We start from the raw sequence: 27,106 nt of genomic DNA on the forward strand, positions 1-27,106 counted from the left end.
GCGTTCAGCATTGCAAGAGGGGTGTGGACGTCAGAGCCGACACAGCACAAGAGGCTCGGAATCGGCTGACTCTTAGTGCAGAAACACACTGCCGAGGACAGCGTTCAGCATTGCAAGAGGGGTGGGGACGTCACAGCCGACACAGCACAAGAGGCTCGGAATCGGCTGACTCTTAGTGCAGAAACACACTGCCGAGGACAGCGTTCAGCATTGCAAGAGGGGTGGGGACGTCACAGCCGACACAGCACAAGAGGCTCGGAATCGGCTGACTCTTAGTGCAGAAACACACTGCCGAGGACAGCGTTCAGCATTGCAAGAGGGGTGGGGACGTCAGAGCCGACACAGCACAAGAGGCTCGGAATCGGCACACTCTTAGAGCAGAAACACACTGCCGAGGACAGCGTTCAGCATTGCAAGAGGGGGGTGGATGCCGAGCTGACACAGCACAAGAGGCTCGGAATCGGCGCACTCCTCGCCTACGGCCATACCACCCTGAATGCGCCCGATCTCGTCCGATCTCGGAAGCTAAGCAGGGTTGGGCCTGGTTAGTACTTGGATGGGAGACCGCCTGGGAATACCAGGTGCTGTAGGCATTTTGCTACTCTGTCCCCGATAGGTGGCGTTCGTCTTCTCCGCCTTGAGCTATCATTTTCCTCCATTCTCCTTTTAATTTTAACAAACACAGCGCGTGAAAAAGGCAAAGGGGCAGCCAGCAGCCCTTGCTCCAATACAGACCCCCGTCAGTAGCGAACACGTTTTCGCCAAACTAACTTGGAGCAGCACACTCCAGCAGCGGGAGGCTGAATCGACGGCAGCTTGTCGGCTCGGATGGAGCAAAAAAGAGCAGCTCGTGTCCCTGCCAAAGCTCCTTCAGCGTCTTTCTGTTTTCTCTCGAGTGGGCCCTTTCCCTGCCATTGAAACGTGGACACGCAAGGCCCCCTACAGCTAGTGGAGGGAAGTGGATGGGTCTCATCTGCATATGTGGGGTCTAGAGGTAGAGTGCACCTTGGGAGACAGGGGGACACTTGGAGCGGGAACTGCTCACGGGGGGAGAGGGGCCTTCAAGAGGCAGGAAGGGAGGCCACATCATGCCTCTCGTCTCCATAGCCAGGCCTCTGGATGGGGAAGAAGTGGCGGTCACCCTAAGCTTCCTAGAAGTCCCAGCTGGGCCCCATGCTACCTAATAATCTCGCCTGATCGAGCCTGATCGAGCGCTGGTCGAGCCGAGGCGAGCCTTCAGCCTAGGGGCCCAGGAGCCCAGGAGCCCAGGGTCTGGCCTCGGTCCTTCCCATGTGCAGGGAGTCGGCCTTCAGCTGATGCCTGACCTGGGCAGGGCTGGGCTGGGCTGGGCTGGGCTGGGCTGGGCTGGGGGCCTCAGCTGCTGTTCCTGGGCTTGCTTCTTTCCTGGACGTGTAGGCCACCCGCCGGAGAAGGTGAGGCCCTCAGCTGACATTGCCCTCCGCCTTCCCGACGCTTGGGTGAGTGCTAGTGTGGTTTGATCTGAATTTACGGGCGGCTTCTTTGCAAACGTTTGCCAAACCAACTTGGAGCACCAATGGGGTAGAGAATCAGCCTTCAGCTGATGCCTGCCTGCGCTGTGCTGGGTTGGGGGCCTCAGTTGCTGTTACTGGGCCTGCTTCTTTCCTGCACTTGTAGGCCACCAGCCGGAGAAGGTAAGGGCTGCAACCAACATCGCCCTCTGCCTTCCAAGGGGTCGAGGAGACTGGAGCAGGAAAATTGGGTGTGTGTTTATTTCTTATTTTTTAGAGGTGCTTTTTTTTCCTTTTTATAAGGAACCGACGCTTGGGTGAGTGCTAGTGTGGCTTGAGCTGAATTTACAGGCAGCTTCTTTGCAAACATTTGCCAAACCAACTTGGAGCAGCACTGGGTTAGAGAGTCAGCCTTCAGGTGTTCCCTGCATGGGCTAGGCTGGGCTGGGGGCCTCAGTTGCTGTTACTGGGCCTGCTTCTTTCCTGAACTTGTAGGCCACCAGCCGGAGAAGGTAAGGGCCTCAACCAACATCGCCCTTTGCCTTCCAAGGAGTCGAGGAGACCGGAGCAGGAAAATTGTGTGTGTGTTTATTTCTTATTTTTTAGAGGTGCTTTTTTCCCCCTTTTTATAAGGAACCGACGCTTGGGTGAGTGCTAGTGTGGTTTGATCTGAATTTACGGGCGGCTTCTTTGCAAACGTTTGCCAAACCAACTTGGAGCACCACTGGGTTAGAGAATCAGCCTTCAGCTGATGCCTGCCTGGGCTGTGCTGGGTTGGGGGCCTCAGTTGCTGTTACTGGGCCTGCTTCTTTCCTGCACTTGTAGGCCACCAGCCGGAGAAGGTAAGGGCCGCAACCAACATCGCCCTCTGCCTTCCAAGGAGTCGAGGAGACCGGAGCAGGAAAATTGTGTGTGTGTTTATTTCTTATTTTTTAGAGGTGCTTTTTTTCCTTTTTATAAGGACCCGACGCTTGGGTGAGTGCTAGTGTGGCTTGAGCTGAATTTACAGGCAGCTTCTTTGCAAACTTTTGCCAAACCAACTTGGAGCAGCACTGGGTTAGAGAGTCAGCCTTCAGGTGTTCCCTGCATGGGCTGGGCTGGGCTGGGGGCCTCGGTTGCTGTTACTGGGCCTGCTTCTTTCCTGCACTCGTAGACCACCAGCAGAGAAGGTAAGGAAGGGCCTTAACCCACGTCGACCTCTGCCTTCCAAAGAGTCGAGGAGACCCCAGCAGGAAAATTGTGTGTGTGTGTGTGTGTTTATTTCTTTCTTTTAGAGATTTATTTTTATTTTTGTAAGGAACTGACGCTTGGTAGAGTGAGTGCTAGTGTGGCTTGAGCTGAATTTACAGGCAGTTTCTTTGCAAACATGAATAGGCAAGCGGGTATTTCAAAAGTGGGTGCATGAAGCTGCTCGTTGCTTTTCCAAGCCGGCAGCTGTGGCTCCTGAGCTTGAGGCAAAAAAAGAGCAGCAGCACACTGCAGAGGACAGCGTTCAGCATTGCAAGAGGGGTGTGGACTTCAGAGCCGACACAGCACAAGAGGCTCGGAATCGGCTGACTCTTAGAGCAGAAACACACTGCCGAGGACAGCGTTCAGCATTGCAAGAGGGGTGTGGACGTCAGAGCCGACACAGCACAAGAGGCTCGGAATCGGCTGACTCTTAGTGCAGAAACACACTGCCGAGGACAGCGTTCAGCATTGCAAGAGGGGTGGGGACGTCACAGCCGACACAGCACAAGAGGCTCGGAATCGGCTGACTCTTAGTGCAGAAACACACTGCCGAGGACAGCGTTCAGCATTGCAAGAGGGGTGGGGACGTCACAGCCGACACAGCACAAGAGGCTCGGAATCGGCTGACTCTTAGTGCAGAAACACACTGCCGAGGACAGCGTTCAGCATTGCAAGAGGGGTGGGGACGTCAGAGCCGACACAGCACAAGAGGCTCGGAATCGGCACACTCTTAGAGCAGAAACACACTGCCGAGGACAGCGTTCAGCATTGCAAGAGGGGGGTGGATGCCGAGCTGACACAGCACAAGAGGCTCGGAATCGGCGCACTCCTCGCCTACGGCCATACCACCCTGAATGCGCCCGATCTCGTCCGATCTCGGAAGCTAAGCAGGGTTGGGCCTGGTTAGTACTTGGATGGGAGACCGCCTGGGAATACCAGGTGCTGTAGGCATTTTGCTACTCTGTCCCCGATAGGTGGCGTTCGTCTTCTCCGCCTTGAGCTATCATTTTCCTCCATTCTCCTTTTAATTTTAACAAACACAGCGCGTGAAAAAGGCAAAGGGGCAGCCAGCAGCCCTTGCTCCAATACAGACCCCCGTCAGTAGCGAACACGTTTTCGCCAAACTAACTTGGAGCAGCACACTCCAGCAGCGGGAGGCTGAATCGACGGCAGCTTGTCGGCTCGGATGGAGCAAAAAAGAGCAGCTCGTGTCCCTGCCAAAGCTCCTTCAGCGTCTTTCTGTTTTCTCTCGAGTGGGCCCTTTCCCTGCCATTGAAACGTGGACACGCAAGGCCCCCTACAGCTAGTGGAGGGAAGTGGATGGGTCTCATCTGCATATGTGGGGTCTAGAGGTAGAGTGCACCTTGGGAGACAGGGGGACACTTGGAGCGGGAACTGCTCACGGGGGGAGAGGGGCCTTCAAGAGGCAGGAAGGGAGGCCACATCATGCCTCTCGTCTCCATAGCCAGGCCTCTGGATGGGGAAGAAGTGGCGGTCACCCTAAGCTTCCTAGAAGTCCCAGCTGGGCCCCATGCTACCTAATAATCTCGCCTGATCGAGCCTGATCGAGCGCTGGTCGAGCCTTCAGCCTAGGGGCCCAGGAGCCCAGGAGCCCAGGGTCTGGCCTCGGTCCTTCCCATGTGCAGGGAGTCGGCCTTCAGCTGATGCCTGACCTGGGCAGGGCTGGGCTGGGCTGGGCTGGGCTGGGCTGGGGGCCTCAGCTGCTGTTCCTGGGCTTGCTTCTTTCCTGGACGTGTAGGCCACCCGCCGGAGAAGGTGAGGCCCTCAGCTGACATTGCCCTCCGCCTTCCCGACGCTTGGGTGAGTGCTAGTGTGGTTTGATCTGAATTTACGGGCGGCTTCTTTGCAAACGTTTGCCAAACCAACTTGGAGCACCAATGGGGTAGAGAATCAGCCTTCAGCTGATGCCTGCCTGCGCTGTGCTGGGTTGGGGGCCTCAGTTGCTGTTACTGGGCCTGCTTCTTTCCTGCACTTGTAGGCCACCAGCCGGAGAAGGTAAGGGCTGCAACCAACATCGCCCTCTGCCTTCCAAGGGGTCGAGGAGACTGGAGCAGGAAAATTGGGTGTGTGTTTATTTCTTATTTTTTAGAGGTGCTTTTTTTTCCTTTTTATAAGGAACCGACGCTTGGGTGAGTGCTAGTGTGGCTTGAGCTGAATTTACAGGCAGCTTCTTTGCAAACATTTGCCAAACCAACTTGGAGCAGCACTGGGTTAGAGAGTCAGCCTTCAGGTGTTCCCTGCATGGGCTAGGCTGGGCTGGGGGCCTCAGTTGCTGTTACTGGGCCTGCTTCTTTCCTGAACTTGTAGGCCACCAGCCGGAGAAGGTAAGGGCCTCAACCAACATCGCCCTTTGCCTTCCAAGGAGTCGAGGAGACCGGAGCAGGAAAATTGTGTGTGTGTTTATTTCTTATTTTTTAGAGGTGCTTTTTTCCCCCTTTTTATAAGGAACCGACGCTTGGGTGAGTGCTAGTGTGGTTTGATCTGAATTTACGGGCGGCTTCTTTGCAAACGTTTGCCAAACCAACTTGGAGCACCACTGGGTTAGAGAATCAGCCTTCAGCTGATGCCTGCCTGGGCTGTGCTGGGTTGGGGGCCTCAGTTGCTGTTACTGGGCCTGCTTCTTTCCTGCACTTGTAGGCCACCAGCCGGAGAAGGTAAGGGCCGCAACCAACATCGCCCTCTGCCTTCCAAGGAGTCGAGGAGACCGGAGCAGGAAAATTGTGTGTGTGTTTATTTCTTATTTTTTAGAGGTGCTTTTTTTCCTTTTTATAAGGACCCGACGCTTGGGTGAGTGCTAGTGTGGCTTGAGCTGAATTTACAGGCAGCTTCTTTGCAAACTTTTGCCAAACCAACTTGGAGCAGCACTGGGTTAGAGAGTCAGCCTTCAGGTGTTCCCTGCATGGGCTGGGCTGGGCTGGGGGCCTCGGTTGCTGTTACTGGGCCTGCTTCTTTCCTGCACTCGTAGACCACCAGCAGAGAAGGTAAGGAAGGGCCTTAACCCACGTCGACCTCTGCCTTCCAAAGAGTCGAGGAGACCCCAGCAGGAAAATTGTGTGTGTGTGTGTGTGTTTATTTCTTTCTTTTAGAGATTTATTTTTATTTTTGTAAGGAACTGACGCTTGGTAGAGTGAGTGCTAGTGTGGCTTGAGCTGAATTTACAGGCAGTTTCTTTGCAAACATGAATAGGCAAGCGGGTATTTCAAAAGTGGGTGCATGGAGCTGCTCGTTGCTTTTCCAAGCCGGCAGCTGTGGCTCCTGAGCTTGAGGCAAAAAAAGAGCAGCAGCACACTGCAGAGGACAGCGTTCAGCATTGCAAGAGGGGTGTGGACTTCAGAGCCGACACAGCACAAGAGGCTCGGAATCGGCTGACTCTTAGAGCAGAAACACACTGCCGAGGACAGCGTTCAGCATTGCAAGAGGGGTGTGGACGTCAGAGCCGACACAGCACAAGAGGCTCGGAATCGGCTGACTCTTAGTGCAGAAACACACTGCCGAGGACAGCGTTCAGCATTGCAAGAGGGGTGGGGACGTCAGAGCCGACACAGCACAAGAGGCTCGGAATCGGCACACTCTTAGAGCAGAAACACACTGCCGAGGACAGCGTTCAGCATTGCAAGAGGGGGGTGGATGCCGAGCTGACACAGCACAAGAGGCTCGGAATCGGCGCACTCCTCGCCTACGGCCATACCACCCTGAATGCGCCCGATCTCGTCCGATCTCGGAAGCTAAGCAGGGTCGGGCCTGGTTAGTACTTGGATGGGAGACCGCCTGGGAATACCAGGTGCTGTAGGCATTTTGCTACTCTGTCCCCGATAGGTGGCGTTCGTCTTCTCCGCCTTGAGCTATCATTTTCCTCCATTCTCCTTTTAATTTTAACAAACACAGCGCGTGAAAAAGGCAAAGGGGCAGCCAGCAGCCCTTGCTCCAATACAGACCCCCGTCAGTAGCGAACACGTTTTCGCCAAACTAACTTGGAGCAGCACACTCCAGCAGCGGGAGGCTGAATCGACGGCAGCTTGTCGGCTCGGATGGAGCAAAAAAGAGCAGCTCGTGTCCCTGCCAAAGCTCCTTCAGCGTCTTTCTGTTTTCTCTCGAGTGGGCCCTTTCCCTGCCATTGAAACGTGGACACGCAAGGCCCCCTACAGCTAGTGGAGGGAAGTGGATGGGTCTCATCTGCATATGTGGGGTCTAGAGGTAGAGTGCACCTTGGGAGACAGGGGGACACTTGGAGCGGGAACTGCTCACGGGGGGAGAGGGGCCTTCAAGAGGCAGGAAGGGAGGCCACATCATGCCTCTCGTCTCCATAGCCAGGCCTCTGGATGGGGAAGAAGTGGCGGTCACCCTAAGCTTCCTAGAAGTCCCAGCTGGGCCCCATGCTACCTAATAATCTCGCCTGATCGAGCCTGATCGAGCGCTGGTCGAGCCGAGGCGAGCCTTCAGCCTAGGGGCCCAGGAGCCCAGGAGCCCAGGGTCTGGCCTCGGTCCTTCCCATGTGCAGGGAGTCGGCCTTCAGCTGATGCCTGACCTGGGCAGGGCTGGGCTGGGCTGGGCTGGGCTGGGCTGGGCTGGGGGCCTCAGCTGCTGTTCCTGGGCTTGCTTCTTTCCTGGACGTGTAGGCCACCCGCCGGAGAAGGTGAGGCCCTCAGCTGACATTGCCCTCCGCCTTCCCGACGCTTGGGTGAGTGCTAGTGTGGTTTGATCTGAATTTACGGGCGGCTTCTTTGCAAACGTTTGCCAAACCAACTTGGAGCACCAATGGGGTAGAGAATCAGCCTTCAGCTGATGCCTGCCTGCGCTGTGCTGGGTTGGGGGCCTCAGTTGCTGTTACTGGGCCTGCTTCTTTCCTGCACTTGTAGGCCACCAGCCGGAGAAGGTAAGGGCTGCAACCAACATCGCCCTCTGCCTTCCAAGGGGTCGAGGAGACTGGAGCAGGAAAATTGGGTGTGTGTTTATTTCTTATTTTTTAGAGGTGCTTTTTTTTCCTTTTTATAAGGAACCGACGCTTGGGTGAGTGCTAGTGTGGCTTGAGCTGAATTTACAGGCAGCTTCTTTGCAAACATTTGCCAAACCAACTTGGAGCAGCACTGGGTTAGAGAGTCAGCCTTCAGGTGTTCCCTGCATGGGCTAGGCTGGGCTGGGGGCCTCGGTTGCTGTTACTGGGCCTGCTTCTTTCCTGCACTCGTAGACCACCAGCAGAGAAGGTAAGGAAGGGCCTTAACCCACGTCGACCTCTGCCTTCCAAAGAGTCGAGGAGACCCCAGCAGGAAAATTGTGTGTGTGTGTGTGTGTTTATTTCTTTCTTTTAGAGATTTATTTTTATTTTTGTAAGGAACTGACGCTTGGTAGAGTGAGTGCTAGTGTGGCTTGAGCTGAATTTACAGGCAGTTTCTTTGCAAACATGAATAGGCAAGCGGGTATTTCAAAAGTGGGTGCATGAAGCTGCTCGTTGCTTTTCCAAGCCGGCAGCTGTGGCTCCTGAGCTTGAGGCAAAAAAAGAGCAGCAGCACACTGCAGAGGACAGCGTTCAGCATTGCAAGAGGGGTGTGGACTTCAGAGCCGACACAGCACAAGAGGCTCGGAATCGGCTGACTCTTAGAGCAGAAACACACTGCCGAGGACAGCGTTCAGCATTGCAAGAGGGGTGTGGACGTCAGAGCCGACACAGCACAAGAGGCTCGGAATCGGCTGACTCTTAGTGCAGAAACACACTGCCGAGGACAGCGTTCAGCATTGCAAGAGGGGTGGGGACGTCACAGCCGACACAGCACAAGAGGCTCGGAATCGGCTGACTCTTAGTGCAGAAACACACTGCCGAGGACAGCGTTCAGCATTGCAAGAGGGGTGGGGACGTCACAGCCGACACAGCACAAGAGGCTCGGAATCGGCTGACTCTTAGTGCAGAAACACACTGCCGAGGACAGCGTTCAGCATTGCAAGAGGGGTGGGGACGTCAGAGCCGACACAGCACAAGAGGCTCGGAATCGGCACACTCTTAGAGCAGAAACACACTGCCGAGGACAGCGTTCAGCATTGCAAGAGGGGGGTGGATGCCGAGCTGACACAGCACAAGAGGCTCGGAATCGGCGCACTCCTCGCCTACGGCCATACCACCCTGAATGCGCCCGATCTCGTCCGATCTCGGAAGCTAAGCAGGGTCGGGCCTGGTTAGTACTTGGATGGGAGACCGCCTGGGAATACCAGGTGCTGTAGGCATTTTGCTACTCTGTCCCCGATAGGTGGCGTTCGTCTTCTCCGCCTTGAGCTATCATTTTCCTCCATTCTCCTTTTAATTTTAACAAACACAGCGCGTGAAAAAGGCAAAGGGGCAGCCAGCAGCCCTTGCTCCAATACAGACCCCCGTCAGTAGCGAACACGTTTTCGCCAAACTAACTTGGAGCAGCACACTCCAGCAGCGGGAGGCTGAATCGACGGCAGCTTGTCGGCTCGGATGGAGCAAAAAAGAGCAGCTCGTGTCCCTGCCAAAGCTCCTTCAGCGTCTTTCTGTTTTCTCTCGAGTGGGCCCTTTCCCTGCCATTGAAACGTGGACACGCAAGGCCCCCTACAGCTAGTGGAGGGAAGTGGATGGGTCTCATCTGCATATGTGGGGTCTAGAGGTAGAGTGCACCTTGGGAGACAGGGGGACACTTGGAGCGGGAACTGCTCACGGGGGGAGAGGGGCCTTCAAGAGGCAGGAAGGGAGGCCACATCATGCCTCTCGTCTCCATAGCCAGGCCTCTGGATGGGGAAGAAGTGGCGGTCACCCTAAGCTTCCTAGAAGTCCCAGCTGGGCCCCATGCTACCTAATAATCTCGCCTGATCGAGCCTGATCGAGCGCTGGTCGAGCCGAGGCGAGCCTTCAGCCTAGGGGCCCAGGAGCCCAGGAGCCCAGGGTCTGGCCTCGGTCCTTCCCATGTGCAGGGAGTCGGCCTTCAGCTGATGCCTGACCTGGGCAGGGCTGGGCTGGGCTGGGCTGGGCTGGGCTGGGCTGGGGGCCTCAGCTGCTGTTCCTGGGCTTGCTTCTTTCCTGGACGTGTAGGCCACCCGCCGGAGAAGGTGAGGCCCTCAGCTGACATTGCCCTCCGCCTTCCCGACGCTTGGGTGAGTGCTAGTGTGGTTTGATCTGAATTTACGGGCGGCTTCTTTGCAAACGTTTGCCAAACCAACTTGGAGCACCAATGGGGTAGAGAATCAGCCTTCAGCTGATGCCTGCCTGCGCTGTGCTGGGTTGGGGGCCTCAGTTGCTGTTACTGGGCCTGCTTCTTTCCTGCACTTGTAGGCCACCAGCCGGAGAAGGTAAGGGCTGCAACCAACATCGCCCTCTGCCTTCCAAGGGGTCGAGGAGACTGGAGCAGGAAAATTGGGTGTGTGTTTATTTCTTATTTTTTAGAGGTGCTTTTTTTTCCTTTTTATAAGGAACCGACGCTTGGGTGAGTGCTAGTGTGGCTTGAGCTGAATTTACAGGCAGCTTCTTTGCAAACATTTGCCAAACCAACTTGGAGCAGCACTGGGTTAGAGAGTCAGCCTTCAGGTGTTCCCTGCATGGGCTAGGCTGGGCTGGGGGCCTCAGTTGCTGTTACTGGGCCTGCTTCTTTCCTGAACTTGTAGGCCACCAGCCGGAGAAGGTAAGGGCCTCAACCAACATCGCCCTTTGCCTTCCAAGGAGTCGAGGAGACCGGAGCAGGAAAATTGTGTGTGTGTTTATTTCTTATTTTTTAGAGGTGCTTTTTTCCCCCTTTTTATAAGGAACCGACGCTTGGGTGAGTGCTAGTGTGGTTTGATCTGAATTTACGGGCGGCTTCTTTGCAAACGTTTGCCAAACCAACTTGGAGCACCACTGGGTTAGAGAATCAGCCTTCAGCTGATGCCTGCCTGGGCTGTGCTGGGCTGGGGGCCTCAGTTGCTGTTACTGGGCCTGCTTCTTTCCTGCACTTGTAGGCCACCAGCCGGAGAAGGTAAGGGCCGCAACCAACATCGCCCTCTGCCTTCCAAGGAGTCGAGGAGACCGGAGCAGGAAAATTGTGTGTGTGTTTATTTCTTATTTTTTAGAGGTGCTTTTTTTCCTTTTTATAAGGACCCGACGCTTGGGTGAGTGCTAGTGTGGCTTGAGCTGAATTTACAGGCAGCTTCTTTGCAAACTTTTGCCAAACCAACTTGGAGCAGCACTGGGTTAGAGAGTCAGCCTTCAGGTGTTCCCTGCATGGGCTGGGCTGGGCTGGGGGCCTCGGTTGCTGTTACTGGGCCTGCTTCTTTCCTGCACTCGTAGACCACCAGCAGAGAAGGTAAGGAAGGGCCTTAACCCACGTCGACCTCTGCCTTCCAAAGAGTCGAGGAGACCCCAGCAGGAAAATTGTGTGTGTGTGTGTGTGTTTATTTCTTTCTTTTAGAGATTTATTTTTATTTTTGTAAGGAACTGACGCTTGGTAGAGTGAGTGCTAGTGTGGCTTGAGCTGAATTTACAGGCAGTTTCTTTGCAAACATGAATAGGCAAGCGGGTATTTCAAAAGTGGGTGCATGAAGCTGCTCGTTGCTTTTCCAAGCCGGCAGCTGTGGCTCCTGAGCTTGAGGCAAAAAAAGAGCAGCAGCACACTGCAGAGGACAGCGTTCAGCATTGCAAGAGGGGTGTGGACTTCAGAGCCGACACAGCACAAGAGGCTCGGAATCGGCTGACTCTTAGAGCAGAAACACACTGCCGAGGACAGCGTTCAGCATTGCAAGAGGGGTGTGGACGTCAGAGCCGACACAGCACAAGAGGCTCGGAATCGGCTGACTCTTAGTGCAGAAACACACTGCCGAGGACAGCGTTCAGCATTGCAAGAGGGGTGGGGACGTCACAGCCGACACAGCACAAGAGGCTCGGAATCGGCTGACTCTTAGTGCAGAAACACACTGCCGAGGACAGCGTTCAGCATTGCAAGAGGGGTGGGGACGTCACAGCCGACACAGCACAAGAGGCTCGGAATCGGCTGACTCTTAGTGCAGAAACACACTGCCGAGGACAGCGTTCAGCATTGCAAGAGGGGTGGGGACGTCAGAGCCGACACAGCACAAGAGGCTCGGAATCGGCACACTCTTAGAGCAGAAACACACTGCCGAGGACAGCGTTCAGCATTGCAAGAGGGGGGTGGATGCCGAGCTGACACAGCACAAGAGGCTCGGAATCGGCGCACTCCTCGCCTACGGCCATACCACCCTGAATGCGCCCGATCTCGTCCGATCTCGGAAGCTAAGCAGGGTCGGGCCTGGTTAGTTCTTGGATGGGAGACCGCCTGGGAATACCAGGTGCTGTAGGCATTTTGCTACTCTGTCCCCGATAGGTGGCGTTCGTCTTCTCCGCCTTGAGCTATCATTTTCCTCCATTCTCCTTTTAATTTTAACAAACACAGCGCGTGAAAAAGGCAAAGGGGCAGCCAGCAGCCCTTGCTCCAATACAGACCCCCGTCAGTAGCGAACACGTTTTCGCCAAACTAACTTGGAGCAGCACACTCCAGCAGCGGGAGGCTGAATCGACGGCAGCTTGTCGGCTCGGATGGAGCAAAAAAGAGCAGCTCGTGTCCCTGCCAAAGCTCCTTCAGCGTCTTTCTGTTTTCTCTCGAGTGGGCCCTTTCCCTGCCATTGAAACGTGGACACGCAAGGCCCCCTACAGCTAGTGGAGGGAAGTGGATGGGTCTCATCTGCATATGTGGGGTCTAGAGGTAGAGTGCACCTTGGGAGACAGGGGGACACTTGGAGCGGGAACTGCTCACGGGGGGAGAGGGGCCTTCAAGAGGCAGGAAGGGAGGCCACATCATGCCTCTCGTCTCCATAGCCAGGCCTCTGGATGGGGAAGAAGTGGCGGTCACCCTAAGCTTCCTAGAAGTCCCAGCTGGGCCCCATGCTACCTAATAATCTCGCCTGATCGAGCCTGATCGAGCGCTGGTCGAGCCTTCAGCCTAGGGGCCCAGGAGCCCAGGAGCCCAGGGTCTGGCCTCGGTCCTTCCCATGTGCAGGGAGTCGGCCTTCAGCTGATGCCTGACCTGGGCAGGGCTGGGCTGGGCTGGGCTGGGCTGGGGGCCTCAGCTGCTGTTCCTGGGCTTGCTTCTTTCCTGGACGTGTAGGCCACCCGCCGGAGAAGGTGAGGCCCTCAGCTGACATTGCCCTCCGCCTTCCCGACGCTTGGGTGAGTGCTAGTGTGGTTTGATCTGAATTTACGGGCGGCTTCTTTGCAAACGTTTGCCAAACCAACTTGGAGCACCAATGGGGTAGAGAATCAGCCTTCAGCTGATGCCTGCCTGCGCTGTGCTGGGTTGGGGGCCTCAGTTGCTGTTACTGGGCCTGCTTCTTTCCTGCACTTGTAGGCCACCAGCCGGAGAAGGTAAGGGCTGCAACCAACATCGCCCTCTGCCTTCCAAGGGGTCGAGGAGACTGGAGCAGGAAAATTGGGTGTGTGTTTATTTCTTATTTTTTAGAGGTGCTTTTTTTTCCTTTTTATAAGGAACCGACGCTTGGGTGAGTGCTAGTGTGGCTTGAGCTGAATTTACAGGCAGCTTCTTTGCAAACATTTGCCAAACCAACTTGGAGCAGCACTGGGTTAGAGAGTCAGCCTTCAGGTGTTCCCTGCATGGGCTAGGCTGGGCTGGGGGCCTCAGTTGCTGTTACTGGGCCTGCTTCTTTCCTGAACTTGTAGGCCACCAGCCGGAGAAGGTAAGGGCCTCAACCAACATCGCCCTTTGCCTTCCAAGGAGTCGAGGAGACCGGAGCAGGAAAATTGTGTGTGTGTTTATTTCTTATTTTTTAGAGGTGCTTTTTTCCCCCTTTTTATAAGGAACCGACGCTTGGGTGAGTGCTAGTGTGGTTTGATCTGAATTTACGGGCGGCTTCTTTGCAAACGTTTGCCAAACCAACTTGGAGCACCACTGGGTTAGAGAATCAGCCTTCAGCTGATGCCTGCCTGGGCTGTGCTGGGTTGGGGGCCTCAGTTGCTGTTACTGGGCCTGCTTCTTTCCTGCACTTGTAGGCCACCAGCCGGAGAAGGTAAGGGCCGCAACCAACATCGCCCTCTGCCTTCCAAGGAGTCGAGGAGACCGGAGCAGGAAAATTGTGTGTGTGTTTATTTCTTATTTTTTAGAGGTGCTTTTTTTCCTTTTTATAAGGACCCGACGCTTGGGTGAGTGCTAGTGTGGCTTGAGCTGAATTTACAGGCAGCTTCTTTGCAAACTTTTGCCAAACCAACTTGGAGCAGCACTGGGTTAGAGAGTCAGCCTTCAGGTGTTCCCTGCATGGGCTGGGCTGGGCTGGGGGCCTCGGTTGCTGTTACTGGGCCTGCTTCTTTCCTGCACTCGTAGACCACCAGCAGAGAAGGTAAGGAAGGGCCTTAACCCACGTCGACCTCTGCCTTCCAAAGAGTCGAGGAGACCCCAGCAGGAAAATTGTGTGTGTGTGTGTGTGTTTATTTCTTTCTTTTAGAGATTTATTTTTATTTTTGTAAGGAACTGACGCTTGGTAGAGTGAGTGCTAGTGTGGCTTGAGCTGAATTTACAGGCAGTTTCTTTGCAAACATGAATAGGCAAGCGGGTATTTCAAAAGTGGGTGCATGGAGCTGCTCGTTGCTTTTCCAAGCCGGCAGCTGTGGCTCCTGAGCTTGAGGCAAAAAAAGAGCAGCAGCACACTGCAGAGGACAGCGTTCAGCATTGCAAGAGGGGTGTGGACTTCAGAGCCGACACAGCACAAGAGGCTCGGAATCGGCTGACTCTTAGAGCAGAAACACACTGCCGAGGACAGCGTTCAGCATTGCAAGAGGGGTGTGGACGTCAGAGCCGACACAGCACAAGAGGCTCGGAATCGGCTGACTCTTAGTGCAGAAACACACTGCCGAGGACAGCGTTCAGCATTGCAAGAGGGGTGGGGACGTCAGAGCCGACACAGCACAAGAGGCTCGGAATCGGCACACTCTTAGAGCAGAAACACACTGCCGAGGACAGCGTTCAGCATTGCAAGAGGGGGGTGGATGCCGAGCTGACACAGCACAAGAGGCTCGGAATCGGCGCACTCCTCGCCTACGGCCATACCACCCTGAATGCGCCCGATCTCGTCCGATCTCGGAAGCTAAGCAGGGTCGGGCCTGGTTAGTACTTGGATGGGAGACCGCCTGGGAATACCAGGTGCTGTAGGCATTTTGCTACTCTGTCCCCGATAGGTGGCGTTCGTCTTCTCCGCCTTGAGCTATCATTTTCCTCCATTCTCCTTTTAATTTTAACAAACACAGCGCGTGAAAAAGGCAAAGGGGCAGCCAGCAGCCCTTGCTCCAATACAGACCCCCGTCAGTAGCGAACACGTTTTCGCCAAACTAACTTGGAGCAGCACACTCCAGCAGCGGGAGGCTGAATCGACGGCAGCTTGTCGGCTCGGATGGAGCAAAAAAGAGCAGCTCGTGTCCCTGCCAAAGCTCCTTCAGCGTCTTTCTGTTTTCTCTCGAGTGGGCCCTTTCCCTGCCATTGAAACGTGGACACGCAAGGCCCCCTACAGCTAGTGGAGGGAAGTGGATGGGTCTCATCTGCATATGTGGGGTCTAGAGGTAGAGTGCACCTTGGGAGACAGGGGGACACTTGGAGCGGGAACTGCTCACGGGGGGAGAGGGGCCTTCAAGAGGCAGGAAGGGAGGCCACATCATGCCTCTCGTCTCCATAGCCAGGCCTCTGGATGGGGAAGAAGTGGCGGTCACCCTAAGCTTCCTAGAAGTCCCAGCTGGGCCCCATGCTACCTAATAATCTCGCCTGATCGAGCCTGATCGAGCGCTGGTCGAGCCGAGGCGAGCCTTCAGCCTAGGGGCCCAGGAGCCCAGGAGCCCAGGGTCTGGCCTCGGTCCTTCCCATGTGCAGGGAGTCGGCCTTCAGCTGATGCCTGACCTGGGCAGGGCTGGGCTGGGCTGGGCTGGGCTGGGCTGGGCTGGGGGCCTCAGCTGCTGTTCCTGGGCTTGCTTCTTTCCTGGACGTGTAGGCCACCCGCCGGAGAAGGTGAGGCCCTCAGCTGACATTGCCCTCCGCCTTCCCGACGCTTGGGTGAGTGCTAGTGTGGTTTGATCTGAATTTACGGGCGGCTTCTTTGCAAACGTTTGCCAAACCAACTTGGAGCACCAATGGGGTAGAGAATCAGCCTTCAGCTGATGCCTGCCTGCGCTGTGCTGGGTTGGGGGCCTCAGTTGCTGTTACTGGGCCTGCTTCTTTCCTGCACTTGTAGGCCACCAGCCGGAGAAGGTAAGGGCTGCAACCAACATCGCCCTCTGCCTTCCAAGGGGTCGAGGAGACTGGAGCAGGAAAATTGGGTGTGTGTTTATTTCTTATTTTTTAGAGGTGCTTTTTTTTCCTTTTTATAAGGAACCGACGCTTGGGTGAGTGCTAGTGTGGCTTGAGCTGAATTTACAGGCAGCTTCTTTGCAAACATTTGCCAAACCAACTTGGAGCAGCACTGGGTTAGAGAGTCAGCCTTCAGGTGTTCCCTGCATGGGCTAGGCTGGGCTGGGGGCCTCGGTTGCTGTTACTGGGCCTGCTTCTTTCCTGCACTCGTAGACCACCAGCAGAGAAGGTAAGGAAGGGCCTTAACCCACGTCGACCTCTGCCTTCCAAAGAGTCGAGGAGACCCCAGCAGGAAAATTGTGTGTGTGTGTGTGTGTTTATTTCTTTCTTTTAGAGATTTATTTTTATTTTTGTAAGGAACTGACGCTTGGTAGAGTGAGTGCTAGTGTGGCTTGAGCTGAATTTACAGGCAGTTTCTTTGCAAACATGAATAGGCAAGCGGGTATTTCAAAAGTGGGTGCATGGAGCTGCTCGTTGCTTTTCCAAGCCGGCAGCTGTGGCTCCTGAGCTTGAGGCAAAAAAAGAGCAGCAGCACACTGCAGAGGACAGCGTTCAGCATTGCAAGAGGGGTGTGGACTTCAGAGCCGACACAGCACAAGAGGCTCGGAATCGGCTGACTCTTAGAGCAGAAACACACTGCCGAGGACAGCGTTCAGCATTGCAAGAGGGGTGTGGACGTCAGAGCCGACACAGCACAAGAGGCTCGGAATCGGCTGACTCTTAGAGCAGAAACACACTGCCGAGGACAGCGTTCAGCATTGCAAGAGGGGTGTGGACGTCAGAGCCGACACAGCACAAGAGGCTCGGAATCGGCTGACTCTTAGTGCAGAAACACACTGCCGAGGACAGCGTTCAGCATTGCAAGAGGGGTGGGGACGTCAGAGCCGACACAGCACAAGAGGCTCGGAATCGGCACACTCTTAGAGCAGAAACACACTGCCGAGGACAGCGTTCAGCATTGCAAGAGGGGGGTGGATGCCGAGCTGACACAGCACAAGAGGCTCGGAATCGGCGCACTCCTCGCCTACGGCCATACCACCCTGAATGCGCCCGATCTCGTCCGATCTCGGAAGCTAAGCAGGGTCGGGCCTGGTTAGTACTTGGATGGGAGACCGCCTGGGAATACCAGGTGCTGTAGGCATTTTGCTACTCTGTCCCCGATAGGTGGCGTTCGTCTTCTCCGCCTTGAGCTATCATTTTCCTCCATTCTCCTTTTAATTTTAACAAACACAGCGCGTGAAAAAGGCAAAGGGGCAGCCAGCAGCCCTTGCTCCAATACAGACCCCCGTCAGTAGCGAACACGTTTTCGCCAAACTAACTTGGAGCAGCACACTCCAGCAGCGGGAGGCTGAATCGACGGCAGCTTGTCGGCTCGGATGGAGCAAAAAAGAGCAGCTCGTGTCCCTGCCAAAGCTCCTTCAGCGTCTTTCTGTTTTCTCTCGAGTGGGCCCTTTCCCTGCCATTGAAACGTGGACACGCAAGGCCCCCTACAGCTAGTGGAGGGAAGTGGATGGGTCTCATCTGCATATGTGGGGTCTAGAGGTAGAGTGCACCTTGGGAGACAGGGGGACACTTGGAGCGGGAACTGCTCACGGGGGGAGAGGGGCCTTCAAGAGGCAGGAAGGGAGGCCACATCATGCCTCTCGTCTCCATAGCCAGGCCTCTGGATGGGGAAGAAGTGGCGGTCACCCTAAGCTTCCTAGAAGTCCCAGCTGGGCCCCATGCTACCTAATAATCTCGCCTGATCGAGCCTGATCGAGCGCTGGTCGAGCCTTCAGCCTAGGGGCCCAGGAGCCCAGGAGCCCAGGGTCTGGCCTCGGTCCTTCCCATGTGCAGGGAGTCGGCCTTCAGCTGATGCCTGACCTGGGCAGGGCTGGGCTGGGCTGGGCTGGGCTGGGGGCCTCAGCTGCTGTTCCTGGGCTTGCTTCTTTCCTGGACGTGTAGGCCACCCGCCGGAGAAGGTGAGGCCCTCAGCTGACATTGCCCTCCGCCTTCCCGACGCTTGGGTGAGTGCTAGTGTGGTTTGATCTGAATTTACGGGCGGCTTCTTTGCAAACGTTTGCCAAACCAACTTGGAGCACCAATGGGGTAGAGAATCAGCCTTCAGCTGATGCCTGCCTGCGCTGTGCTGGGTTGGGGGCCTCAGTTGCTGTTACTGGGCCTGCTTCTTTCCTGCACTTGTAGGCCACCAGCCGGAGAAGGTAAGGGCTGCAACCAACATCGCCCTCTGCCTTCCAAGGGGTCGAGGAGACTGGAGCAGGAAAATTGGGTGTGTGTTTATTTCTTATTTTTTAGAGGTGCTTTTTTTTCCTTTTTATAAGGAACCGACGCTTGGGTGAGTGCTAGTGTGGCTTGAGCTGAATTTACAGGCAGCTTCTTTGCAAACATTTGCCAAACCAACTTGGAGCAGCACTGGGTTAGAGAGTCAGCCTTCAGGTGTTCCCTGCATGGGCTAGGCTGGGCTGGGGGCCTCAGTTGCTGTTACTGGGCCTGCTTCTTTCCTGAACTTGTAGGCCACCAGCCGGAGAAGGTAAGGGCCTCAACCAACATCGCCCTTTGCCTTCCAAGGAGTCGAGGAGACCGGAGCAGGAAAATTGTGTGTGTGTTTATTTCTTATTTTTTAGAGGTGCTTTTTTCCCCCTTTTTATAAGGAACCGACGCTTGGGTGAGTGCTAGTGTGGTTTGATCTGAATTTACGGGCGGCTTCTTTGCAAACGTTTGCCAAACCAACTTGGAGCACCACTGGGTTAGAGAATCAGCCTTCAGCTGATGCCTGCCTGGGCTGTGCTGGGTTGGGGGCCTCAGTTGCTGTTACTGGGCCTGCTTCTTTCCTGCACTTGTAGGCCACCAGCCGGAGAAGGTAAGGGCCGCAACCAACATCGCCCTCTGCCTTCCAAGGAGTCGAGGAGACCGGAGCAGGAAAATTGTGTGTGTGTTTATTTCTTATTTTTTAGAGGTGCTTTTTTTCCTTTTTATAAGGACCCGACGCTTGGGTGAGTGCTAGTGTGGCTTGAGCTGAATTTACAGGCAGCTTCTTTGCAAACTTTTGCCAAACCAACTTGGAGCAGCACTGGGTTAGAGAGTCAGCCTTCAGGTGTTCCCTGCATGGGCTGGGCTGGGCTGGGGGCCTCGGTTGCTGTTACTGGGCCTGCTTCTTTCCTGCACTCGTAGACCACCAGCAGAGAAGGTAAGGAAGGGCCTTAACCCACGTCGACCTCTGCCTTCCAAAGAGTCGAGGAGACCCCAGCAGGAAAATTGTGTGTGTGTGTGTGTGTTTATTTCTTTCTTTTAGAGATTTATTTTTATTTTTGTAAGGAACTGACGCTTGGTAGAGTGAGTGCTAGTGTGGCTTGAGCTGAATTTACAGGCAGTTTCTTTGCAAACATGAATAGGCAAGCGGGTATTTCAAAAGTGGGTGCATGGAGCTGCTCGTTGCTTTTCCAAGCCGGCAGCTGTGGCTCCTGAGCTTGAGGCAAAAAAAGAGCAGCAGCACACTGCAGAGGACAGCGTTCAGCATTGCAAGAGGGGTGTGGACTTCAGAGCCGACACAGCACAAGAGGCTCGGAATCGGCTGACTCTTAGAGCAGAAACACACTGCCGAGGACAGCGTTCAGCATTGCAAGAGGGGTGTGGACGTCAGAGCCGACACAGCACAAGAGGCTCGGAATCGGCTGACTCTTAGTGCAGAAACACACTGCCGAGGACAGCGTTCAGCATTGCAAGAGGGGTGGGGACGTCAGAGCCGACACAGCACAAGAGGCTCGGAATCGGCACACTCTTAGAGCAGAAACACACTGCCGAGGACAGCGTTCAGCATTGCAAGAGGGGGGTGGATGCCGAGCTGACACAGCACAAGAGGCTCGGAATCGGCGCACTCCTCGCCTACGGCCATACCACCCTGAATGCGCCCGATCTCGTCCGATCTCGGAAGCTAAGCAGGGTCGGGCCTGGTTAGTACTTGGATGGGAGACCGCCTGGGAATACCAGGTGCTGTAGGCATTTTGCTACTCTGTCCCCGATAGGTGGCGTTCGTCTTCTCCGCCTTGAGCTATCATTTTCCTCCATTCTCCTTTTAATTTTAACAAACACAGCGCGTGAAAAAGGCAAAGGGGCAGCCAGCAGCCCTTGCTCCAATACAGACCCCCGTCAGTAGCGAACACGTTTTCGCCAAACTAACTTGGAGCAGCACACTCCAGCAGCGGGAGGCTGAATCGACGGCAGCTTGTCGGCTCGGATGGAGCAAAAAAGAGCAGCTCGTGTCCCTGCCAAAGCTCCTTCAGCGTCTTTCTGTTTTCTCTCGAGTGGGCCCTTTCCCTGCCATTGAAACGTGGACACGCAAGGCCCCCTACAGCTAGTGGAGGGAAGTGGATGGGTCTCATCTGCATATGTGGGGTCTAGAGGTAGAGTGCACCTTGGGAGACAGGGGGACACTTGGAGCGGGAACTGCTCACGGGGGGAGAGGGGCCTTCAAGAGGCAGGAAGGGAGGCCACATCATGCCTCTCGTCTCCATAGCCAGGCCTCTGGATGGGGAAGAAGTGGCGGTCACCCTAAGCTTCCTAGAAGTCCCAGCTGGGCCCCATGCTACCTAATAATCTCGCCTGATCGAGCCTGATCGAGCGCTGGTCGAGCCGAGGCGAGCCTTCAGCCTAGGGGCCCAGGAGCCCAGGAGCCCAGGGTCTGGCCTCGGTCCTTCCCATGTGCAGGGAGTCGGCCTTCAGCTGATGCCTGACCTGGGCAGGGCTGGGCTGGGCTGGGCTGGGCTGGGCTGGGCTGGGCTGGGGGCCTCAGCTGCTGTTCCTGGGCTTGCTTCTTTCCTGGACGTGTAGGCCACCCGCCGGAGAAGGTGAGGCCCTCAGCTGACATTGCCCTCCGCCTTCCCGACGCTTGGGTGAGTGCTAGTGTGGTTTGATCTGAATTTACGGGCGGCTTCTTTGCAAACGTTTGCCAAACCAACTTGGAGCACCAATGGGGTAGAGAATCAGCCTTCAGCTGATGCCTGCCTGCGCTGTGCTGGGTTGGGGGCCTCAGTTGCTGTTACTGGGCCTGCTTCTTTCCTGCACTTGTAGGCCACCAGCCGGAGAAGGTAAGGGCTGCAACCAACATCGCCCTCTGCCTTCCAAGGGGTCGAGGAGACTGGAGCAGGAAAATTGGGTGTGTGTTTATTTCTTATTTTTTAGAGGTGCTTTTTTTTCCTTTTTATAAGGAACCGACGCTTGGGTGAGTGCTAGTGTGGCTTGAGCTGAATTTACAGGCAGCTTCTTTGCAAACATTTGCCAAACCAACTTGGAGCAGCACTGGGTTAGAGAGTCAGCCTTCAGGTGTTCCCTGCATGGGCTAGGCTGGGCTGGGGGCCTCGGTTGCTGTTACTGGGCCTGCTTCTTTCCTGCACTCGTAGACCACCAGCAGAGAAGGTAAGGAAGGGCCTTAACCCACGTCGACCTCTGCCTTCCAAAGAGTCGAGGAGACCCCAGCAGGAAAATTGTGTGTGTGTGTGTGTGTTTATTTCTTTCTTTTAGAGATTTATTTTTATTTTTGTAAGGAACTGACGCTTGGTAGAGTGAGTGCTAGTGTGGCTTGAGCTGAATTTACAGGCAGTTTCTTTGCAAACATGAATAGGCAAGCGGGTATTTCAAAAGTGGGTGCATGGAGCTGCTCGTTGCTTTTCCAAGCCGGCAGCTGTGGCTCCTGAGCTTGAGGCAAAAAAAGAGCAGCAGCACACTGCAGAGGACAGCGTTCAGCATTGCAAGAGGGGTGTGGACTTCAGAGCCGACACAGCACAAGAGGCTCGGAATCGGCTGACTCTTAGAGCAGAAACACACTGCCGAGGACAGCGTTCAGCATTGCAAGAGGGGTGTGGACGTCAGAGCCGACACAGCACAAGAGGCTCGGAATCGGCTGACTCTTAGAGCAGAAACACACTGCCGAGGACAGCGTTCAGCATTGCAAGAGGGGTGTGGACGTCAGAGCCGACACAGCACAAGAGGCTCGGAATCGGCTGACTCTTAGTGCAGAAACACACTGCCGAGGACAGCGTTCAGCATTGCAAGAGGGGTGGGGACGTCAGAGCCGACACAGCACAAGAGGCTCGGAATCGGCACACTCTTAGAGCAGAAACACACTGCCGAGGACAGCGTTCAGCATTGCAAGAGGGGGGTGGATGCCGAGCTGACACAGCACAAGAGGCTCGGAATCGGCGCACTCCTCGCCTACGGCCATACCACCCTGAATGCGCCCGATCTCGTCCGATCTCGGAAGCTAAGCAGGGTCGGGCCTGGTTAGTACTTGGATGGGAGACCGCCTGGGAATACCAGGTGCTGTAGGCATTTTGCTACTCTGTCCCCGATAGGTGGCGTTCGTCTTCTCCGCCTTGAGCTATCATTTTCCTCCATTCTCCTTTTAATTTTAACAAACACAGCGCGTGAAAAAGGCAAAGGGGCAGCCAGCAGCCCTTGCTCCAATACAGACCCCCGTCAGTAGCGAACACGTTTTCGCCAAACTAACTTGGAGCAGCACACTCCAGCAGCGGGAGGCTGAATCGACGGCAGCTTGTCGGCTCGGATGGAGCAAAAAAGAGCAGCTCGTGTCCCTGCCAAAGCTCCTTCAGCGTCTTTCTGTTTTCTCTCGAGTGGGCCCTTTCCCTGCCATTGAAACGTGGACACGCAAGGCCCCCTACAGCTAGTGGAGGGAAGTGGATGGGTCTCATCTGCATATGTGGGGTCTAGAGGTAGAGTGCACCTTGGGAGACAGGGGGACACTTGGAGCGGGAACTGCTCACGGGGGGAGAGGGGCCTTCAAGAGGCAGGAAGGGAGGCCACATCATGCCTCTCGTCTCCATAGCCAGGCCTCTGGATGGGGAAGAAGTGGCGGTCACCCTAAGCTTCCTAGAAGTCCCAGCTGGGCCCCATGCTACCTAATAATCTCGCCTGATCGAGCCTGATCGAGCGCTGGTCGAGCCGAGGCGAGCCTTCAGCCTAGGGGCCCAGGAGCCCAGGAGCCCAGGGTCTGGCCTCGGTCCTTCCCATGTGCAGGGAGTCGGCCTTCAGCTGATGCCTGACCTGGGCAGGGCTGGGCTGGGCTGGGCTGGGCTGGGCTGGGGGCCTCAGCTGCTGTTCCTGGGCTTGCTTCTTTCCTGGACGTGTAGGCCACCCGCCGGAGAAGGTGAGGCCCTCAGCTGACATTGCCCTCCGCCTTCCCGACGCTTGGGTGAGTGCTAGTGTGGTTTGATCTGAATTTACGGGCGGCTTCTTTGCAAACGTTTGCCAAACCAACTTGGAGCACCAATGGGGTAGAGAATCAGCCTTCAGCTGATGCCTGCCTGCGCTGTGCTGGGTTGGGGGCCTCAGTTGCTGTTACTGGGCCTGCTTCTTTCCTGCACTTGTAGGCCACCAGCCGGAGAAGGTAAGGGCTGCAACCAACATCGCCCTCTGCCTTCCAAGGGGTCGAGGAGACTGGAGCAGGAAAATTGGGTGTGTGTTTATTTCTTATTTTTTAGAGGTGCTTTTTTTTCCTTTTTATAAGGAACCGACGCTTGGGTGAGTGCTAGTGTGGCTTGAGCTGAATTTACAGGCAGCTTCTTTGCAAACATTTGCCAAACCAACTTGGAGCAGCACTGGGTTAGAGAGTCAGCCTTCAGGTGTTCCCTGCATGGGCTAGGCTGGGCTGGGGGCCTCGGTTGCTGTTACTGGGCCTGCTTCTTTCCTGCACTCGTAGACCACCAGCAGAGAAGGTAAGGAAGGGCCTTAACCCACGTCGACCTCTGCCTTCCAAAGAGTCGAGGAGACCCCAGCAGGAAAATTGTGTGTGTGTGTGTGTGTTTATTTCTTTCTTTTAGAGATTTATTTTTATTTTTGTAAGGAACTGACGCTTGGTAGAGTGAGTGCTAGTGTGGCTTGAGCTGAATTTACAGGCAGTTTCTTTGCAAACATGAATAGGCAAGCGGGTATTTCAAAAGTGGGTGCATGGAGCTGCTCGTTGCTTTTCCAAGCCGGCAGCTGTGGCTCCTGAGCTTGAGGCAAAAAAAGAGCAGCAGCACACTGCAGAGGACAGCGTTCAGCATTGCAAGAGGGGTGTGGACTTCAGAGCCGACACAGCACAAGAGGCTCGGAATCGGCTGACTCTTAGAGCAGAAACACACTGCCGAGGACAGCGTTCAGCATTGCAAGAGGGGTGTGGACGTCAGAGCCGACACAGCACAAGAGGCTCGGAATCGGCTGACTCTTAGTGCAGAAACACACTGCCGAGGACAGCGTTCAGCATTGCAAGAGGGGTGGGGACGTCAGAGCCGACACAGCACAAGAGGCTCGGAATCGGCACACTCTTAGAGCAGAAACACACTGCCGAGGACAGCGTTCAGCATTGCAAGAGGGGGGTGGATGCCGAGCTGACACAGCACAAGAGGCTCGGAATCGGCGCACTCCTCGCCTACGGCCATACCACCCTGAATGCGCCCGATCTCGTCCGATCTCGGAAGCTAAGCAGGGTCGGGCCTGGTTAGTACTTGGATGGGAGACCGCCTGGGAATACCAGGTGCTGTAGGCATTTTGCTACTCTGTCCCCGATAGGTGGCGTTCGTCTTCTCCGCCTTGAGCTATCATTTTCCTCCATTCTCCTTTTAATTTTAACAAACACAGCGCGTGAAAAAGGCAAAGGGGCAGCCAGCAGCCCTTGCTCCAATACAGACCCCCGTCAGTAGCGAACACGTTTTCGCCAAACTAACTTGGAGCAGCACACTCCAGCAGCGGGAGGCTGAATCGACGGCAGCTTGTCGGCTCGGATGGAGCAAAAAAGAGCAGCTCGTGTCCCTGCCAAAGCTCCTTCAGCGTCTTTCTGTTTTCTCTCGAGTGGGCCCTTTCCCTGCCATTGAAACGTGGACACGCAAGGCCCCCTACAGCTAGTGGAGGGAAGTGGATGGGTCTCATCTGCATATGTGGGGTCTAGAGGTAGAGTGCACCTTGGGAGACAGGGGGACACTTGGAGCGGGAACTGCTCACGGGGGGAGAGGGGCCTTCAAGAGGCAGGAAGGGAGGCCACATCATGCCTCTCGTCTCCATAGCCAGGCCTCTGGATGGGGAAGAAGTGGCGGTCACCCTAAGCTTCCTAGAAGTCCCAGCTGGGCCCCATGCTACCTAATAATCTCGCCTGATCGAGCCTGATCGAGCGCTGGTCGAGCCTTCAGCCTAGGGGCCCAGGAGCCCAGGAGCCCAGGGTCTGGCCTCGGTCCTTCCCATGTGCAGGGAGTCGGCCTTCAGCTGATGCCTGACCTGGGCAGGGCTGGGCTGGGCTGGGCTGGGCTGGGCTGGGGGCCTCAGCTGCTGTTCCTGGGCTTGCTTCTTTCCTGGACGTGTAGGCCACCCGCCGGAGAAGGTGAGGCCCTCAGCTGACATTGCCCTCCGCCTTCCCGACGCTTGGGTGAGTGCTAGTGTGGTTTGATCTGAATTTACGGGCGGCTTCTTTGCAAACGTTTGCCAAACCAACTTGGAGCACCAATGGGGTAGAGAATCAGCCTTCAGCTGATGCCTGCCTGCGCTGTGCTGGGTTGGGGGCCTCAGTTGCTGTTACTGGGCCTGCTTCTTTCCTGCACTTGTAGGCCACCAGCCGGAGAAGGTAAGGGCTGCAACCAACATCGCCCTCTGCCTTCCAAGGGGTCGAGGAGACTGGAGCAGGAAAATTGGGTGTGTGTTTATTTCTTATTTTTTAGAGGTGCTTTTTTTTCCTTTTTATAAGGAACCGACGCTTGGGTGAGTGCTAGTGTGGCTTGAGCTGAATTTACAGGCAGCTTCTTTGCAAACATTTGCCAAACCAACTTGGAGCAGCACTGGGTTAGAGAGTCAGCCTTCAGGTGTTCCCTGCATGGGCTAGGCTGGGCTGGGGGCCTCAGTTGCTGTTACTGGGCCTGCTTCTTTCCTGAACTTGTAGGCCACCAGCCGGAGAAGGTAAGGGCCTCAACCAACATCACCCTTTGCCTTCCAAGGAGTCGAGGAGACCGGAGCAGGAAAATTGTGTGTGTGTTTATTTCTTATTTTTTAGAGGTGCTTTTTTCCCCCTTTTTATAAGGAACCGACGCTTGGGTGAGTGCTAGTGTGGTTTGATCTGAATTTACGGGCGGCTTCTTTGCAAACGTTTGCCAAACCAACTTGGAGCACCACTGGGTTAGAGAATCAGCCTTCAGCTGATGCCTGCCTGGGCTGTGCTGGGTTGGGGGCCTCAGTTGCTGTTACTGGGCCTGCTTCTTTCCTGCACTTGTAGGCCACCAGCCGGAGAAGGTAAGGGCCGCAACCAACATCGCCCTCTGCCTTCCAAGGAGTCGAGGAGACCGGAGCAGGAAAATTGTGTGTGTGTTTATTTCTTATTTTTTAGAGGTGCTTTTTTTCCTTTTTATAAGGACCCGACGCTTGGGTGAGTGCTAGTGTGGCTTGAGCTGAATTTACAGGCAGCTTCTTTGCAAACTTTTGCCAAACCAACTTGGAGCAGCACTGGGTTAGAGAGTCAGCCTTCAGGTGTTCCCTGCATGGGCTGGGCTGGGGGCCTCGGTTGCTGTTACTGGGCCTGCTTCTTTCCTGCACTCGTAGACCACCAGCAGAGAAGGTAAGGAAGGGCCTTAACCCACGTCGACCTCTGCCTTCCAAAGAGTCGAGGAGACCCCAGCAGGAAAATTGTGTGTGTGTGTGTGTGTTTATTTCTTTCTTTTAGAGATTTATTTTTATTTTTGTAAGGAACTGACGCTTGGTAGAGTGAGTGCTAGTGTGGCTTGAGCTGAATTTACAGGCAGTTTCTTTGCAAACATGAATAGGCAAGCGGGTATTTCAAAAGTGGGTGCATGGAGCTGCTCGTTGCTTTTCCAAGCCGGCAGCTGTGGCTCCTGAGCTTGAGGCAAAAAAAGAGCAGCAGCACACTGCAGAGGACAGCGTTCAGCATTGCAAGAGGGGTGTGGACTTCAGAGCCGACACAGCACAAGAGGCTCGGAATCGGCTGACTCTTAGAGCAGAAACACACTGCCGAGGACAGCGTTCAGCATTGCAAGAGGGGTGTGGACGTCA

At 55.3% G+C, this 27,106-nt stretch overlaps 10 non-coding genes across 10 annotated transcripts; all 10 read left to right on the forward strand.

The window, feature by feature from the left end:
* The first annotated feature begins 474 nt into the window (after window positions 1–474).
* On the forward strand, window positions 475–593 carry LOC138563381 (5S ribosomal RNA). Its single transcript, XR_011299358.1, has one exon. It is a non-coding gene; the product is annotated as a 5S ribosomal RNA (ribosomal RNA).
* A 2,959-nt stretch (window positions 594–3,552) lies between these two features.
* LOC138564546 (5S ribosomal RNA) lies at window positions 3,553–3,671 on the forward strand. Its single transcript, XR_011300491.1, has one exon. It is a non-coding gene; the product is annotated as a 5S ribosomal RNA (ribosomal RNA).
* Window positions 3,672–6,415: 2,744 nt separating this feature from the next.
* On the forward strand, window positions 6,416–6,534 carry LOC138563398 (5S ribosomal RNA). Its single transcript, XR_011299375.1, has one exon. It is a non-coding gene; the product is annotated as a 5S ribosomal RNA (ribosomal RNA).
* A 2,301-nt stretch (window positions 6,535–8,835) lies between these two features.
* On the forward strand, window positions 8,836–8,954 carry LOC138563409 (5S ribosomal RNA). Its single transcript, XR_011299387.1, has one exon. It is a non-coding gene; the product is annotated as a 5S ribosomal RNA (ribosomal RNA).
* A 2,959-nt stretch (window positions 8,955–11,913) lies between these two features.
* On the forward strand, window positions 11,914–12,032 carry LOC138564552 (5S ribosomal RNA). Its single transcript, XR_011300497.1, has one exon. It is a non-coding gene; the product is annotated as a 5S ribosomal RNA (ribosomal RNA).
* Window positions 12,033–14,771: 2,739 nt separating this feature from the next.
* LOC138563420 (5S ribosomal RNA) lies at window positions 14,772–14,890 on the forward strand. Its single transcript, XR_011299398.1, has one exon. It is a non-coding gene; the product is annotated as a 5S ribosomal RNA (ribosomal RNA).
* A 2,201-nt stretch (window positions 14,891–17,091) lies between these two features.
* LOC138563431 (5S ribosomal RNA) lies at window positions 17,092–17,210 on the forward strand. Its single transcript, XR_011299409.1, has one exon. It is a non-coding gene; the product is annotated as a 5S ribosomal RNA (ribosomal RNA).
* A 2,739-nt stretch (window positions 17,211–19,949) lies between these two features.
* LOC138563443 (5S ribosomal RNA) lies at window positions 19,950–20,068 on the forward strand. Its single transcript, XR_011299421.1, has one exon. It is a non-coding gene; the product is annotated as a 5S ribosomal RNA (ribosomal RNA).
* A 2,206-nt stretch (window positions 20,069–22,274) lies between these two features.
* LOC138563454 (5S ribosomal RNA) lies at window positions 22,275–22,393 on the forward strand. Its single transcript, XR_011299432.1, has one exon. It is a non-coding gene; the product is annotated as a 5S ribosomal RNA (ribosomal RNA).
* A 2,096-nt stretch (window positions 22,394–24,489) lies between these two features.
* Window positions 24,490–24,608, forward strand: LOC138563466 (5S ribosomal RNA). The gene has a single exon (XR_011299443.1). It is a non-coding gene; the product is annotated as a 5S ribosomal RNA (ribosomal RNA).
* Window positions 24,609–27,106: the final 2,498 nt, after the last annotated feature.

Source organism: Ambystoma mexicanum, chromosome 1q (assembly GCF_040938575.1).
Source record: "Ambystoma mexicanum isolate Mex_15411 chromosome 1q, UKY_AmexF1_1, whole genome shotgun sequence".
In the NCBI taxonomy this organism is placed as follows: Eukaryota; Metazoa; Chordata; class Amphibia; order Caudata; family Ambystomatidae; genus Ambystoma; species Ambystoma mexicanum.